This window comes from Zalophus californianus, chromosome 1, assembly GCF_009762305.2.
Source record: "Zalophus californianus isolate mZalCal1 chromosome 1, mZalCal1.pri.v2, whole genome shotgun sequence".
NCBI classification, from domain to species: domain Eukaryota; kingdom Metazoa; phylum Chordata; class Mammalia; order Carnivora; family Otariidae; genus Zalophus; species Zalophus californianus.
In genome coordinates, this window is record NC_045595.1 from 129,890,322 (window position 1) to 129,905,322 (window position 15,001).

Consider the following 15,001-nt stretch of genomic DNA (forward strand, 5'->3'; position numbering starts at 1 on the left):
CAGGACGAACCCCACCTGCTGAAAAATGGCGTCTTCAAGATTCTCCATCATCACTATTGCTAATTACCATTTATCAAAAAATCACTATGTATCTCAAATTGTACTAAGAGATTTATACGTAGTAACTTAATTTTTTTAAGATTTTTTTGTTTATTTATTTGAGAGAGAGAGAGCACAGAGGGAGAGTGAGAGAGAGAAGCAGGCTCCCCACTGAGCTGGGAGCCCGATGCTGGGCTTGATCCCAGGACCCTGAGGTCAGGACCTGAGCTGAAGGTAGAAACTTAACAGACTGAGCCACCCAGGTGCCCCGGAACTCGTTTAATTTTAATGATAACTCTACAAAGGAGATAAAGTCAATCTGATGTCATAAATGAGGAAACTGAGGCACAGAGCAGCTCATTCCCCAGTCACGAAACTAGGACATGGCGGAGTCATAATTCAGATTCAAGTGAGCCTGGTTTCCAAGCTTATGCTCTCACCCCTACCATAAGCCTCACTGAGGTCTTGAGGTCTCTGACTTACAGACTATATAGCGTCTAGACTCTTAAAAATTAAGCTATCAATTAAAATATCCGTAACTCGTTTGTTAATAAAAAAACTAATAAAATCACGAGGCACTGTGGAAATCATAACATTTTTAAAATACACAATTAAATCATGACATTAATAAACTTATTGAGAGTCTAAGGTTTAAAAAAATTAACAATCAGTGCTTTTTAAACTCACTGCTCAGAGGGGAGTCTTCTCTAACTGTCAGGGGCTGGAGGTTTCCTGCTGTTGACGTTTGCCAACACCCCAGTCAGCCTGCTTAGGAACATGTTGACAACACTGAAGACAGCTGCATGTACCCATGGAAAGATAAATATTAAAAACAGGCGGGAGGAAAGGAGGGAGGTTGTTTTTTTTTTTTTTAAAGACACACGCCATTAGGCAAACAAATGATGCAGGTTTTGTTGCTTTGTTTATTTCGGAACCAAAAATGCTGGTGGATGGAGGGGATCACGTCTTAGAGACCAGCATCTTTCAGAGAGGAAGAGATCATTAAAATCCTCAACAGGCATCAGATGCATCACTCGAATGACAGAAGCAGAACATTTGGAGACAATGCTATAGTAAAGATTTTTTTGTTTCCCTCTGATCAAACTTACTTGAAAAGAGAGACTTAGAGAATCAAAAAGACACATTTATGTATTACAGCTTTGAAAACTACAAGTGCTGGCTTCACATGGCTCTTAATTATTAAATGAATATGGGACAATATGAAAATTTCTTCACTCATTAAACTTTTGAATCATTTCAACAGGGGAAGCCCCTAGCAGGTTACCGAAGGTGGAATTGTGCTCTTCACGTTGATTCTGTCTCCATAGTGGACCCTCAGGAAACAGGTCGAGGCCAAAGAATAGAAAGTGCTGGAGCTTAGCATGAAGTAATCAAGTATCTTAAAATTAAAAGGGACTTAGTCTAGCTCTTCCCCTGTAGGTGAGGAGAGGAAGGGCTCTGCATAGGTGTTACTGGCAAAGACTTCTTCCTTATAGCTCACTGGAAAGTCTAAAAATTCAGCTTCAAATATAATTCCCTATAAAACTGTAGGGTACACACCATGCAACGCACAAAGTTAGAGGTTCCTTCTTCAGGCTAAATACCGGGCTTTTTTTTTTTTTTTTTTTTAACCTATTAACATAGATTTTATACTAATATGTTTATCTTCATTCCTTCCTTCATTTAATCATTCAATAAATATTTATTGAGCAGGCACCACGTGCCAGGGACCCTTCTAGGTAATGAAAATACAAAGAGGAATAAGATTTTAACCGTACCTTCAAGAAGCTCACATTCTAATTCTATCCGGTGTGATTAAGGAGCCTTTAACAAAGAAATGTGCGAGACACAGCAGAGGAAGCACAGAGGATGTAACTCTCCCCAGGAAGGTCACAAAGGGCTTCACACAGCAGTGAGGCTTCAGCTGAGGCTGAAGGATGAGGAGCAGGTAGGCAGGCAGGCAAACGGGAACAGGGCTGTCCAGGAAGGGAGGGAGCTTCAACCAGACAGGCGGGGCAATGCACAGCACCCTTCTGTGTGGGCAACTTATGGAAATACTAATACAAGAGATGATAAGGGCTGAAAGTTAGAGGCCTCACAAAATTTGAAATATCCCTAAACCACTCACAAATACTCTTTTAATAAAGGGGGTTGAGATAGTTGGGGCTATAGAATTTGCCTTTCACATAACTGCTGTGTCTCATATGTAAATCATCTCTATGGCTCCCATCTGAAAGAGTAAAGCCGCCTTAACCCTCTGCAAACGTAACGAGGGTAAGGGTCTAAAATAAATATTTACAGGTGTTTCTTCAGAGACAAAATCCTGAGCCAAGTAGTCCACAGAGCTCCCCAGATGAGGCATCCAAATGTGGCCTGTCCAGTTGTCCTCGTAAGAGGAGCTGTGCCTGCGGGTTCCGCTCCACGCCACCTTCCCGCCGGGCCCTGCCGCACTCAGCTTGCTTTCTAACTGCAGCCGCATTGCTGACTCACAGGCCATCTGAGAACGACCCAGGACCTCTCACTCTCTTCCTGTGTCCTCACACGCAGCCAGGTCTTTCTGCCAGAACTCTGGGCACATTCCGGCCCTCTCCTCATCCTGCATCTACCTCTGCAACCAGGCAGACACAACTGTATCGTGTCTATTTCTGATCTCCGTTCTAAATCCCCAAGGTCACTTTGAATTCCGAACCTGCCTTTTGTGCAAGGAGTAAAACCCAGGTTATACAGTCTTGTCATCAGCATAAATAACTTAATAGTCTCATTGGAGTATTTACTCTGTCGTTGATTGAATTGTGACTTACCCTGGTCCCCGTACTTCTTCTTATGGAACATCGCTTATGACGTCCCTGGACTACCATTTATTTTCAAGAATCATTTTCAGATTGTGATTCCGTTCAGGTGTTAGAAACATATTGGGGAACTGCACCTGTTCTTAGCCATAATTCCGTAAAGGTTGATACTACATTACAAAGATCAATTTAAAAACATTACCAAGGCCAAGGGAAAGAACATCTATAGGAATTAAAACTGTCCTCTTGCCTTAAATGAGATTCGGTTTTTCAGAGCTTGATTGATCAACAGTAACCGTAATGCTAACTAGCATTTGTGCTTTAGAGTATTAGAAGGACCTTCACATAACTGAACTTTTTTTTTTAATTTTTTTATTGTCACATAACTGAACTTTAATGGTAACTCTGTGAGGTCCCATTTGATAGAGGAGAGACCAGAAGTTGAGAGGCTTGCTGTAATTCACAAGAAAGTAAGTGGCAAAACTCAGATTTGAAGGCAGGTATTCCTAGGCTTCTATATCAGCTCTAGGGTTCTGGAAAAATGAATTTTATAACAGTTTCCTCTTAAAAAGTTAGAGTTATATAGGCCTGTAATTTCCCATTTTATCTCATTCATGTTCCCAGGCTTTTATTAATTCCCATTAATTGGGCTAATATCCCATCAAAAACAGGTGCCTAGAATAACAGATCCTGGAATATAAGTCAGCACAACTTTTCAGACAAGAAACATAAGCAGAGAATGATCTTTGAAAACAATGCTAGCCTAAGAATGTATCAAGGGATGTTCGGTAGAATGAAGTCTTATGACCAGGGTAAGTAATATTTGAATCAAGGACATCCCAAAAGGGTCAGGGAAGAAATGTGTAACATTTTTACAAATCTTTCTTTGGGTCCATCTTTACTCCATTTTTGTTTCTGCCCTTCAGTTGGCTTTCTCTGTTCTTTTCCAAAAAACTGGTCTGTATTTCTTTTTATTATGTTCTGGTTTTAGTATATTGGTTATAAAACACTAAGCAGTTGTAACTGAAAAAGACAATATGAGAACCAGATGTAAAATTTTTTTAATTAAATTTTAAATTTAAAAAAATTGTAGGAAAGACTTGAGAAACATTTTAAGATTTTAAGTCTACATTTTGATGATTTTGAAATGAATTCATGGTTTCTCATGTTCCCCCCAAAATCGGTTATGATTTTGGGTACAGTCATATAGCAAACATAATTCAATTGCCTGCTGAAGGTCTTTTTCAAATTTAATCCTTCTGACCTTTTTTCTGAAGCTAGTTTCTGGCTGGTTCCATCGATATCAAGTGTTCCTATATGATGGCTGCTGGGTAATTTTTGCCTAACGGTTCAACCTCCACTTGTTGTCCTACTTTACTTAGCTCTACAGGGACATTAGCAAATGCCAGATGCCTCTGGATGCTATAACCGTAGCTTCCGGACATCATGTTGCCAACTACCTTGCCATTACTATAATAGACCTTGAATCTTTTTTCAGATTAAAGAAACAAATTAGCCTCCAATACTTTGGGGTAAGTACAACTAGTTGACATAAAATTAGTTAAAGATCATAGGCAAAAAATGCCTGTCCTAGATGATGAAGAACGCAGTATAGGGTCCCAATAAAAGCCCTGCGTACCAAATTTTCCAGAAGAGAGGTGAATAATTCAGTCTCTAAGCTGCTTTTGATTACCCCAAAAAAGGAACAGCAGTAATTGCTATTTGAAGGCTTTGGGGAAATTAGTAAAGCAGGTAGTGATTGTGGTACTCCCAAATGGAAGTAGAATTTGAAGTTTTTCTAAGTCATTCTAGGCGCCGTCAGAGAGATGGTGCTTAGTCAGTAATCCATCCCTCCACAAATGGAAGGCCAGTGGGCATTCTTTGAAGCCCAGGAGAATATGCAGAAGGTGGGGAAGCTGAAGCAACTTCCTAAAAGCCACATGGGTCTCTTTGAAACCAAGTGAATTCTATGACCTCGTATCAAGAAAGGCAAGAATGTGATATTTCTTTGGAATTACTCTATGAAATTCTTATATAGACGACCTGATTTGGTCAGATGCATTCTGCAATATATGAATGTGAGGATTCCCACTTAGTTTCAAAACTAAAGAGAGTCAGCAACCAGTTTTGCAAAAGAATGCTCCAATTATTTTCTTGCTTTTCGTTTTTTTTTTTTGTAACCTGCCATCTTTCCCTCTTTGAGGGATTACTAAAGCCTTGGTTAGGCACAGAAGGCAAATCACTTTCATCATCTCTTTTGGAAGGCTGAATATAGCTTACGTGACAAATCATTTTTTTCTAATGGTATTTAAGTATAAAAAAATTAATATCATATGACCTGTAACAGTACACTGGATATATCAAAATGAGCAGAAGCGACTTCAACAGCTTTCTTCTGCATAGTGCTTCACATTTTATCAAACGCCCTCTGATTTGGTTCTCACAACACTTTCTGAGGTGGCCATGATATATTAGTACCTCCACGTGACAGATAGGAAAGCTGAATGTGCACGACTTTTCCAAGGAGCCATAGTTCAAAAATGGCAGCCATGCCAATGAAACACAGATTTTCCAACTACAAATCCAGTGCTCTTACCTCTAAACTAGTCTTCTACAGAAACATTACTGAAAATTTCTTATTAGAGTATTCCCTACTGCTGTTTTCCTGCATTCTTTGAGGACTCACCAGAGTGGTACAAGGAGTCCAAATTATGGTAGCAGATCAGTCAGGCTGTATGTCTCTACTGAGCATCTGCTAATTTCTAAGAACTTGCCAGTTGTATCAATAAATGAGGTTGCACTGTTAAGTGACATATCCAACCCAATTCCACCTCTCAGTAAAAGGGATAGAAACAACTACAGTGAAGAGTGGCACATAATAAAATACAGATATGACTAGAAGAAGATATCCTAACTCATTCTGGATAGAGTCAGAGGAGACATCCCTGAGAACATGGTACTTGACATCAGCTTTGAAGGTAGAGGACTATGATGTTGATTTTCATGTGGCACATTTTACACACCCAAATAAACTGGACGACTGAGTATGAATTACATAGGTTAAAAATTGTGCAAGTTGACTGAAATTAGAAGAAAGCAATTAAACCTAACCTACTAACTGCCAAGCATATTAGCTATTCTTCATTTCCCTTGGAGAAGTAGTATCTGGAGCAGATGTTTTGAGGAATGATCAAACATCAACCATCTGATAACTAATGACCAAATAAAGGGGATGACAGAGTCATGTTTACAGGAGAACAAGAAAATCCTGCACACCTGGGCTATGCTAGCTGATGGCAGAAGCTGGAATTAAAAAAAAAAAAAAAAAAAAAAACTACAAGAAGAGGCAATTTTAGCAGCTACAGAGTCAAACTCACCAAACGAACTTCCCTGAATCCATTCAGGATTAATTTCCCCCTAGACAATCTCAAGAAATGCAGCTCAAGTACTAAGGTGTATATGCTATGAGGCAATGGTTGTCCAAATGTTCCAGGAGCCATCAGCCAAGGAAGGCTTCCCAGCAGGACACTAGAAAATTCATATGAAACACCATCTGCAAGGTAAAGACCTCTTCTGGGTCACTTAATAGAGCTTCTGGTACATTTCTTCTGCCCCTACTCCAACCCCCCACACTGTCATCATACAATGGCCAGAACAAAGGAAAAAATAATCTTGCAGACACGGACACAGTTGTCAGTTCAGGAAGTGGAATGTAAGTGAAATGCATTCATAGCATCATTCAGCAACTATGCGTGCGGATCATAAACAAAAGTCATCTATCTACAAAGGCACAGGTTTTGTCGTCATCACAAGTAGGTCTCTGGGTGGGAAGTCACCCCCATCACTGTCACTAGGGAGGACAAAAGCAAAGGAAGCTAAGCAACAGAATCCACAGTATTCATGGGTTCATCTCTTCATACAGGAGTTCAGTTAACTTTTATTGCACATGTTCTGTGTGTCAGGCACAGTGCTAGACACTGGATGCACAAAGGAAAACTGGACCACATTTCTGTGTTCATGCAGCATTTCTCAAGAGCAGTATTAGAGAAATGCACGGGCCTTTATAGGAGGGTAGGAGTTAGGTCTTAAACATGAGGACTTGCTCAGGCAAAAATGAAAGAGGCATGAGTAGGCACAGAAGGCAAAAAAGACAGCATGGCTTTACATATTTTTTTGTTTTGTTTTGTATATTCAATCTGTCCAGTTCTTAGAGAGTACTGTCAATCACTTAATATAAGGTCCCCCTGTTAAAACATTTAAAAGTGTTCCCCTGGATTTCTATAATTTTTGTTTTATGAATTTGCTGATTTATGTTTTATACTTGATAGGAGAGTAATACAAGTTTGTGACAATTACTCCTTCAGAAACTATCATTTTATCATGATATAATGTCTTGTTTTATCCTGTATAGTGTTTTTAAGTTCAAATATATTGACTTTCATTAATATTGCCCCCCCCACACACACACTTTCTTTTAGCTTGTATTTGCTTGGTATCTCTTTTTCTACCTCTTCATTTTCAACCTTTATCACTTTAATTTTATTTTCCTATATGTAGTATATACATGAGTTGAGTTTGTTTTTAACCCAATCTGATAGTTTCAGTCTTTTAAAGTTCTATTTACAAATAATAAAATAACCGTATACTTAATTCCTTTCCACGTTATCTTATTTATTTTATATTGGTGTTTTTTTTTCTTTTTCCAATTTTTACTAGTTTAATCATGCTGTCATGGATTTTTGATGATGTTAATTTGGGAGTTATACTGCACTATTCCATTCCATCAATGATTATCTTGCCTTTCCACACTCACTATTTTTAAATACTATTTTCCCAACAGAACATTCTGTTTCCACAACCGAGATGCTATGTTACTCATCAATTTGTCTCCTCACCTGTCCTCTGCAATAGGAGATTTAAAATACTTGACTCGCTTTTCCTTTCCCCAAGAAGGAGTCCTTCAGAATGCTTCTACTTATCTTCTCCCTTTCTATTCCAGGCTTTTATCAGAATTCCTTTCGGCATGACCATTCTGCTTCACGTGTCCTCACAGGGCACTTTGACAATATGTTACCAGTCAGCCTTTCCCTATCCAATTGTGTGGGTATGTTTGTGCAAGTGTGAATGTGTGCATCAGGTGTCACTATGTACCATGTCTTCTTTTTCTGCCTCCATTGATTGTTTTGTTCTTTCAATACATACTCATTAGTTAAACAAAGATCCACTGGGGTACTACTATTTTAAGACAATCATGAGAAAATACTGTAAGTCTTGCCTGCAACAGATTTCAAATCTTTCTTCTGCTCAAGGAAAACAATTTCTTGGTACTTTAAAAAAAAAAAATCATTGCCTCTTTTTTGGCTTTTCATCTTCTGCCCCTGTGACCCCTGTTTTTACCTCTTTGATTTTCTGGATTAAATCCCCAACTCTTATACCTGTGTTTTTTTTTTTTCTGTGCTTTGAATGTATCTTGCACTTGATCTTTCATTATAATAGTGACCAGCCAAGCCTCTTCAATATCCAGGAAAATAGTTTAGATGGAAAATCATCTATTTAGTGTGCTCTTGCTCATGTGCCCTCTCTCTCTCCATATAAATATATTATCATTCGTCTCTTCATCATTATTCAGTTTGTTTGAAATCATCTTTTTCCCTCTAACTGCTAAATTCCCTTAGGGATTTGTTATTTTCTCTGCTGGCTGATTGGGGCTTACATATGATCCTTGGAGAAGCCAAGTAGCAGCACTCCTGGGCAGGTGGTCTCTACTCCCATAGGACTTCGTTGTAGAAGTGGGCAGAGAGTGCCTCCTTGGGCACCTGAAAGAGGCCTCCTTGCTTTCAGATACCTTTGTACTCTATCCCAGGCTCAGGGCCAGAGAAGAGTCAACCCACATGTTTTGCTTTTTCTTTCCTTGGAATATAAAAGACAAACATTCCAACAAGGACTTTCCTTAGGAATTCATAGGTCCCATGGGTCATGCCTTCCAGGACATGCAATTTTTCTTGTCCCCACCCATGACTTCCAGAAGTCAGTTTCCAGGCATTTAACCATTCCTTGGAGTTTTCTCCCCAGGACATCCAACAGAACTTAAAGCCATACCTGCACAGAACTATTAGCAGATTGGAGAAAGGAATGGAGAAGTGAGCTGTACTCAGATTACTATATAGAGTCTTAGAATCTCCTCATCATCTATACATTTTTGTACTTGCTATTGGTTTTGCTAAAAACATTGCTAACTATTTGTTCATCATGTATTTTACCATTAAGTAATTTTCAAATCAATATCACAGAAATTAATATAACTAATAATGAAGGATCAAATAAAAATGAATAATTATTAACATCCAAGTTATCATGAAAATATAAGGAAAAGAGTAGAGTTCACCATATACAAAAACTAACTCAAAATGGATTAAAGACTTGAATGTAAGACCTGAAACCATAAAACAAATAGAAGAAAACATAGATGTAAGCTCCTTGACATTGGTCTTGGCAGTGATTTTTTGGATTTGACACCAACAGCAAAGGCAACAAATGCAAAAATAAACAAGAGGGGCTACATTAAACTATAAAGCTTTTGCACAGGAAAGAAAGCCATCAACAAAATGAAAAGGCAACCTACTTAATGGGCGAAGATATCTACAAATTATATCTGATAAGGGGTTAATATCCAAAATATATAAAGAACTCTTACAATTCAACAACAAAAATAATCCAATTTAAAAATGGTCAGAGGGCTTGAATAGACATTTTTCCAAAAAAGAAGGATGGCCAATAGGCACATGAAAAAATGTTCAACATCACTCATCATCAGGGAAATGCAAATCAAAATCACAATAAAATATCACCTTGTAGCTGTTAGAATAGCTATTATCAAAAAGATAAGAAATAGAAAATGGTGAATATGTGGAGAAAAGGGAACCCTTCTACACTATTACTGGGAATGTAAATTGGTGCAACCACTGTGGAGGTTCCTCAAAAGACTAAAAATAGAACCATGATACAATCCAGCAATTCCACTTCTGGGTATTTTTCAGAAAAAAATGAAAACACTAACTCAGACGGATACATGCACCCCCACGTTCATTGTAGCAGTACTTACAATAGCCAAGATATGGAAACAACCTAAGTGTTCATCGATGGATGAACAGATGAAGAAAATGTGGTATATATAACAATGGAATACTACTCAGCCATAAAAAAAGAATGAAATTTTGCCATTTGTGACAACATGGATGAATCTTAAGGGCATTATATGCTAAGTGAATAAGTCAGACAGAGAAAAACAAATACCATATAATTTCACATATATGTGGAATCTAAAAACAAAAGTAGCCAAGCTTATAGATACAGACTGATGGTTGTTAGAGGTGAGGAGGGGTACAAAAATTGGTTAAAAGTAGAAGGGTACAGACTTCTAGTTATAAATAAGTCATGGGTGTATAATATGCACATGGCACCTACAGTTATTAATATTGCATTGCATATTTGAAAGTTGCTAAGAAAGTAGATCTTAAAAGTTGTCATCACAAGAAAAAAATTCTTTATGTATGATGACAACTAACTAGACTTACTGTGGTAATCATCTTGCAATATATACAAATATTGAATCACATTGTGCACCTGAAACTGATGTAATGTATGTCGATTACAACTTGATTTTTTTTAATTAAAAAAAAACAGTAGGGTTAATCTCATTCTTTTTAAACACAAATTTTGCAGCATTAAATTTCTTATGCTACCTCTTCTTGGTTCAGATATATAAAGCCACCATATGTGGTCATGCTGGCTTTCTACTCTATGATCATGGGGTTATCATTCATTTCATAGAAATCCTAGGTTGTTATTTTTCTTTTTGTTTTTTTTCTACTTATCAGTACAATTTTCTAGTAGGTGGTTCACAAATGCCCTGATGAATGGGTAGTTTTTTTTTTTTTCTAATTTTCACAAACAGCCATCTGGCCATGTCCATAGTTAAAATTTTACCAAATTATCTTCTCTCCCATAAGCCTCATCTTCCAAAGGAAATAGAAAAGATAATGTTTTGAACTTCATGATAACGTCAAGCACTTTTGAATGGCTTGCTTGATTTTTACAATGCAATGCATGATAGTAATCTAACCAAGACTTTGTGTTTAGGTGGCAAAATTCTGGGGAGTTTTTCCTTCTAAACTTGTATGATTGGTATTTAAATTTCCCTGTGGAAGTGATGACTTCATGGAATACTTATCCAGTGCTGTCTTGCAGAAGAGAAAAGGTCATTTTCCATCTCTATAGTAATAAAACCATGTTTTAAACAAACATTTGGGTACATTCTATACTTCTGTTTTGATTGACTGCAGCTTTTTATTACACATTTACCAGACATAGTTGGGTAATGTTATCAGCCTTGTCGCTATCAAGTGCTTTCTGGTGAGCTTTAGGGATGTTGGCTCTGACAGAAGTCTCAATGATTTCAGGTTATTCTGAATTTCCTTCCTTATCTTGTATATTTTCTGACATTTCAGGCTCACTTAAAAAGAGTACTCCATTTAACTACCAGTCAGTGATCCCAGTTGAAAACATAATTTTAGAATTAGTATACTTTTAAAAGATAAATTAGGAATAGCATTAAAATCTATCCCCCCCAACCACACACACACACACACACACACACACACACACAGTCTGAGTTATTCCACTGGCAGGAATTAAAACATGAACTCCTGTGTAAATTAAGATTTGATTGAATGAAATTTTGGCAAGATGTTGATGTGATTTGTGTGGGAGCTATTTTTGCATGTGTGACATCCAAAAACTACTGAATTCTTAGAAAGGTAACAAACTCCATTTTCATATAACAAGCAACAAAGTTCTCCTCTTACTTACCAAGAAATCATACGCTCCCACCCTTCTGTATTAGCATCATCAGTTCTCACTAAGGGTATGTTCTCTGTTCATTTTGACGAATGCCTCAAGAGTTCCTTAAAGACAAAGAAATTTCCAGATTTCCCGATTTCTATTTCATAAAAATACTGTTTGCTGACCTTATCTAAAAAATTCCAGCTTTAATGATGTTGGAAAAGCAATTCTACTTATTTATACCTGTGCTAAAACTTGACAGAACACGAAAATTCAAAACCCCTGCCTCCAAAATCTTTAAGCAAATGGATTTTCAGAAAGACACAGCAGATGTAAATTGTGTATTTGTGACCACAACAGCATCTCCTGGAAGTAGGAGTATCCCAGGCTTCAAAGGCCACCGCTGGGGAGAGATTCTGCTCTGAGCAGTAGGAACAACATGAATGTGAGCCCTAGACATGGCCGTTAGTTCTCCACTTTCCCTCTCCCCACAGTGGGAATAAAAATGGTTCCACTTCAGGAAACTGGAACAAAAATTCTCACATTAATAACCCTCTTCTTTGCCTCCTTCCTTTTCCTTCTTTTTACCTAGCTCCTGACTTCCACTTCAGTCCCACGAGAAAAATGAAAGGGAAATAAACCTCTCTATGTGGAAGAGAAGAACAAAACCCCCTCTTCCCACCCCAAGGACTGCTCTGCCATGGGGAGGGCGTGCCGCAGTGGAACCTTGAATGGTACAACCTTTTAAGACAGCAGCTATAGCAATACACACCAAGAGCCTTTGAAATGGTCAGACATTTCAGGCCAATGATACAGATGTGGCAATCTGTCCTAAATACATATAACCAGAGAACCAGAGATATAGCCTAAGATTTATGTAAAAAGACCTTCAGTAAAGCATCATGCTAAAGAAAAAATAAGTAACTTGTGTGTCCAGTAACAGGCTTTTTTTTTTTTTTTTTTTTAGATTCTGTTTATTTATTTGACAGAGAGAGCGCCAGAGAGCACAAGCGGGGGAAACAGTAGAGGGAGCAGGAGAAACAGGGTCCCCGCTGAGCAGGGAGCCCGAGCGTGGAGCTCGATCCCGGGACCCTGGGATCATGACCCAAGCCAAAGGCCTCAGTCTAACCAACTGAGCCACCCAGGCGTCCCAATAACAGGCTTTTTTTTTAAATAAGGGAAGATCCATATGACAAAATATTATGCATCCCTTAAAAAAGATTTGAAGATTTCAAAATAACATGGAAAATGTTATAAAGTGAAGGAGAAAATTAACATGTAAACGTACATATGCAATATAATCCTAGTTTTTTAACGATTAATAGAAATCACCTGTGGATTATAGAATCACAGAAGACTTTCGTTTATATTCTCTATATACTCCAATTTTGCAACCATGAGCATATGTCACTTTTTAAATTATCAGAACTAAACAGTGTTTTGTATTTAAGGAGAAAAGTGGGACATGCAGGGAAGTCACGATCATGTCTAACCTTGATATGACACCCTTGATAAAAGTAACTTCACAAATACATTTCAGTATACAAACGTATTTGTTGACATCCCTTTTGCTGACTCTTAGTCTAAGTAAATTATGAAATGTGGAAATATTTAGGAAAAGTTTCCTAGTCTAACATTGAGTAAACACTTAGAAATTCTCCAGCTAATAAAGGCCTGATAGATTTATCAGGATTTTGCTGTAGTTTTGTAAAGCAGGACCTTTTACAATCAGTGTTCAAGTGTTTTTGCCAAGTCTTTCTTTCCCCACCCTAAGAATCTAGCCACATAAAGTAAGTTATTAAAATAGACGAATGAATATAAACACCAACATACATGTGAATCTTTGTCCTTTGTACCTAATCTTGGAGTCTTCTGCATAAAAGGGATTTGTTTGTCTTGTTTTGTTTTTAAGACAGAGGTGTTTTAATTAACTTCCATTGAAAGCAGGAGGTATTGCATCTAATGCTATATGGTGTACCCATTACTGCAGCACCGTAAGTCATAATAATAATAATGATAATAATAATAACGGTAACTAGCGATCATCTTCTCATTGGTTACACACAGATCCACTGTGCCCTGAGGGTTACCATGCTATATAGTACCTGTTTCCAGTAAGCAGGAAAATTGGAGCGAGGCCCTGGGAAGTAGGAGAATCCAAATGAAATAAAACCCCAACAATTGTCAATGTTCTATTTTACGTTTTATTTTTAAGCTGACTTATGTCCAATACTCTGACAGGCTTCAGAAGGATGGAAATGCAGCCCCAATAAGCTGTCTGCCAAATGCAACGGCTCAGCTAAAGAATGATGGCTTCAGAAAGTTGGTTAAACTAGCTGGTACCCGTGCTTTCTCATGGGCATCCGGGCGAGGCTCAGGCATCTCTATCTGTGTTTGCTGGGAGGGGGCATGGTAGAGAGGATTTTTCTACTACTCTGAAAATTCAGATAAATTCATTGAGGTATATATTCTATAATCTTCTACCTCCTTTCCCCATTTCAACTACAAGCATACAGAATGGTCATTTACGGAAACCTACAGAAAGGACTAAGTGCTGACAGAAGGTGGGGCTAGGAGTTTCTGCAGGCCTTTCTCTAATTTTTAAGCAGACAGAAATGCAATCAAAGAATTCAGGAAGACAATCCAAATCATGGCCTTACTAGGTGGGTTTGTGCTTCCAGGCCCATAGATCAGAGTCCTGTTCTGCTGCTGCCATTAACAGGGAATCATACTCAGTATCCATTCTGTAGTCAGCAGAATTGTAAAAATTTATTGTTTATATCTTTTTAAAAGGTTTACCAACTCTACCTTAAAAACCTAAAGAGCTGCAAAACAAAAAAGTGAAAAACCCGGCAGGAATATATGCCAGATGGAAAGAAAAAAAAAAAAAAAAACATGGCAGTAAGCTCCAATTTATACTTTATAAAGGTTAAAAAGATTCTTCTAGTGCTTATATTTCTGAATATTTCAGGACAAATATTCAGAGCTAGGTGTAAACTTTCATGAAGTGAAAATTGCCCTGGATTGTGCATTAGAAGACCTACTTACAGGCTATGTGATCTTAGGGAAATCATTTGACCTCCCTCAACCTCAGTAGCTCCAGATGGAAATGGGACTATTCATATCTGCCCTGCCTCCCAGTAACTTTGTTCTGACGATCAAATATGATGTGTGTGAATATATATACATGTAAAGTTTTCAGGAATTATCATTTCCTTACTGAACTTTTTTTTAACCTCTAATCAGAAGGAAAATCTTCATGAAAAGTGAGGTAGACCAATGAACGACATTTCATTGCGTCTTGGAAATCAGACATGTGCTTTAAATGTCAC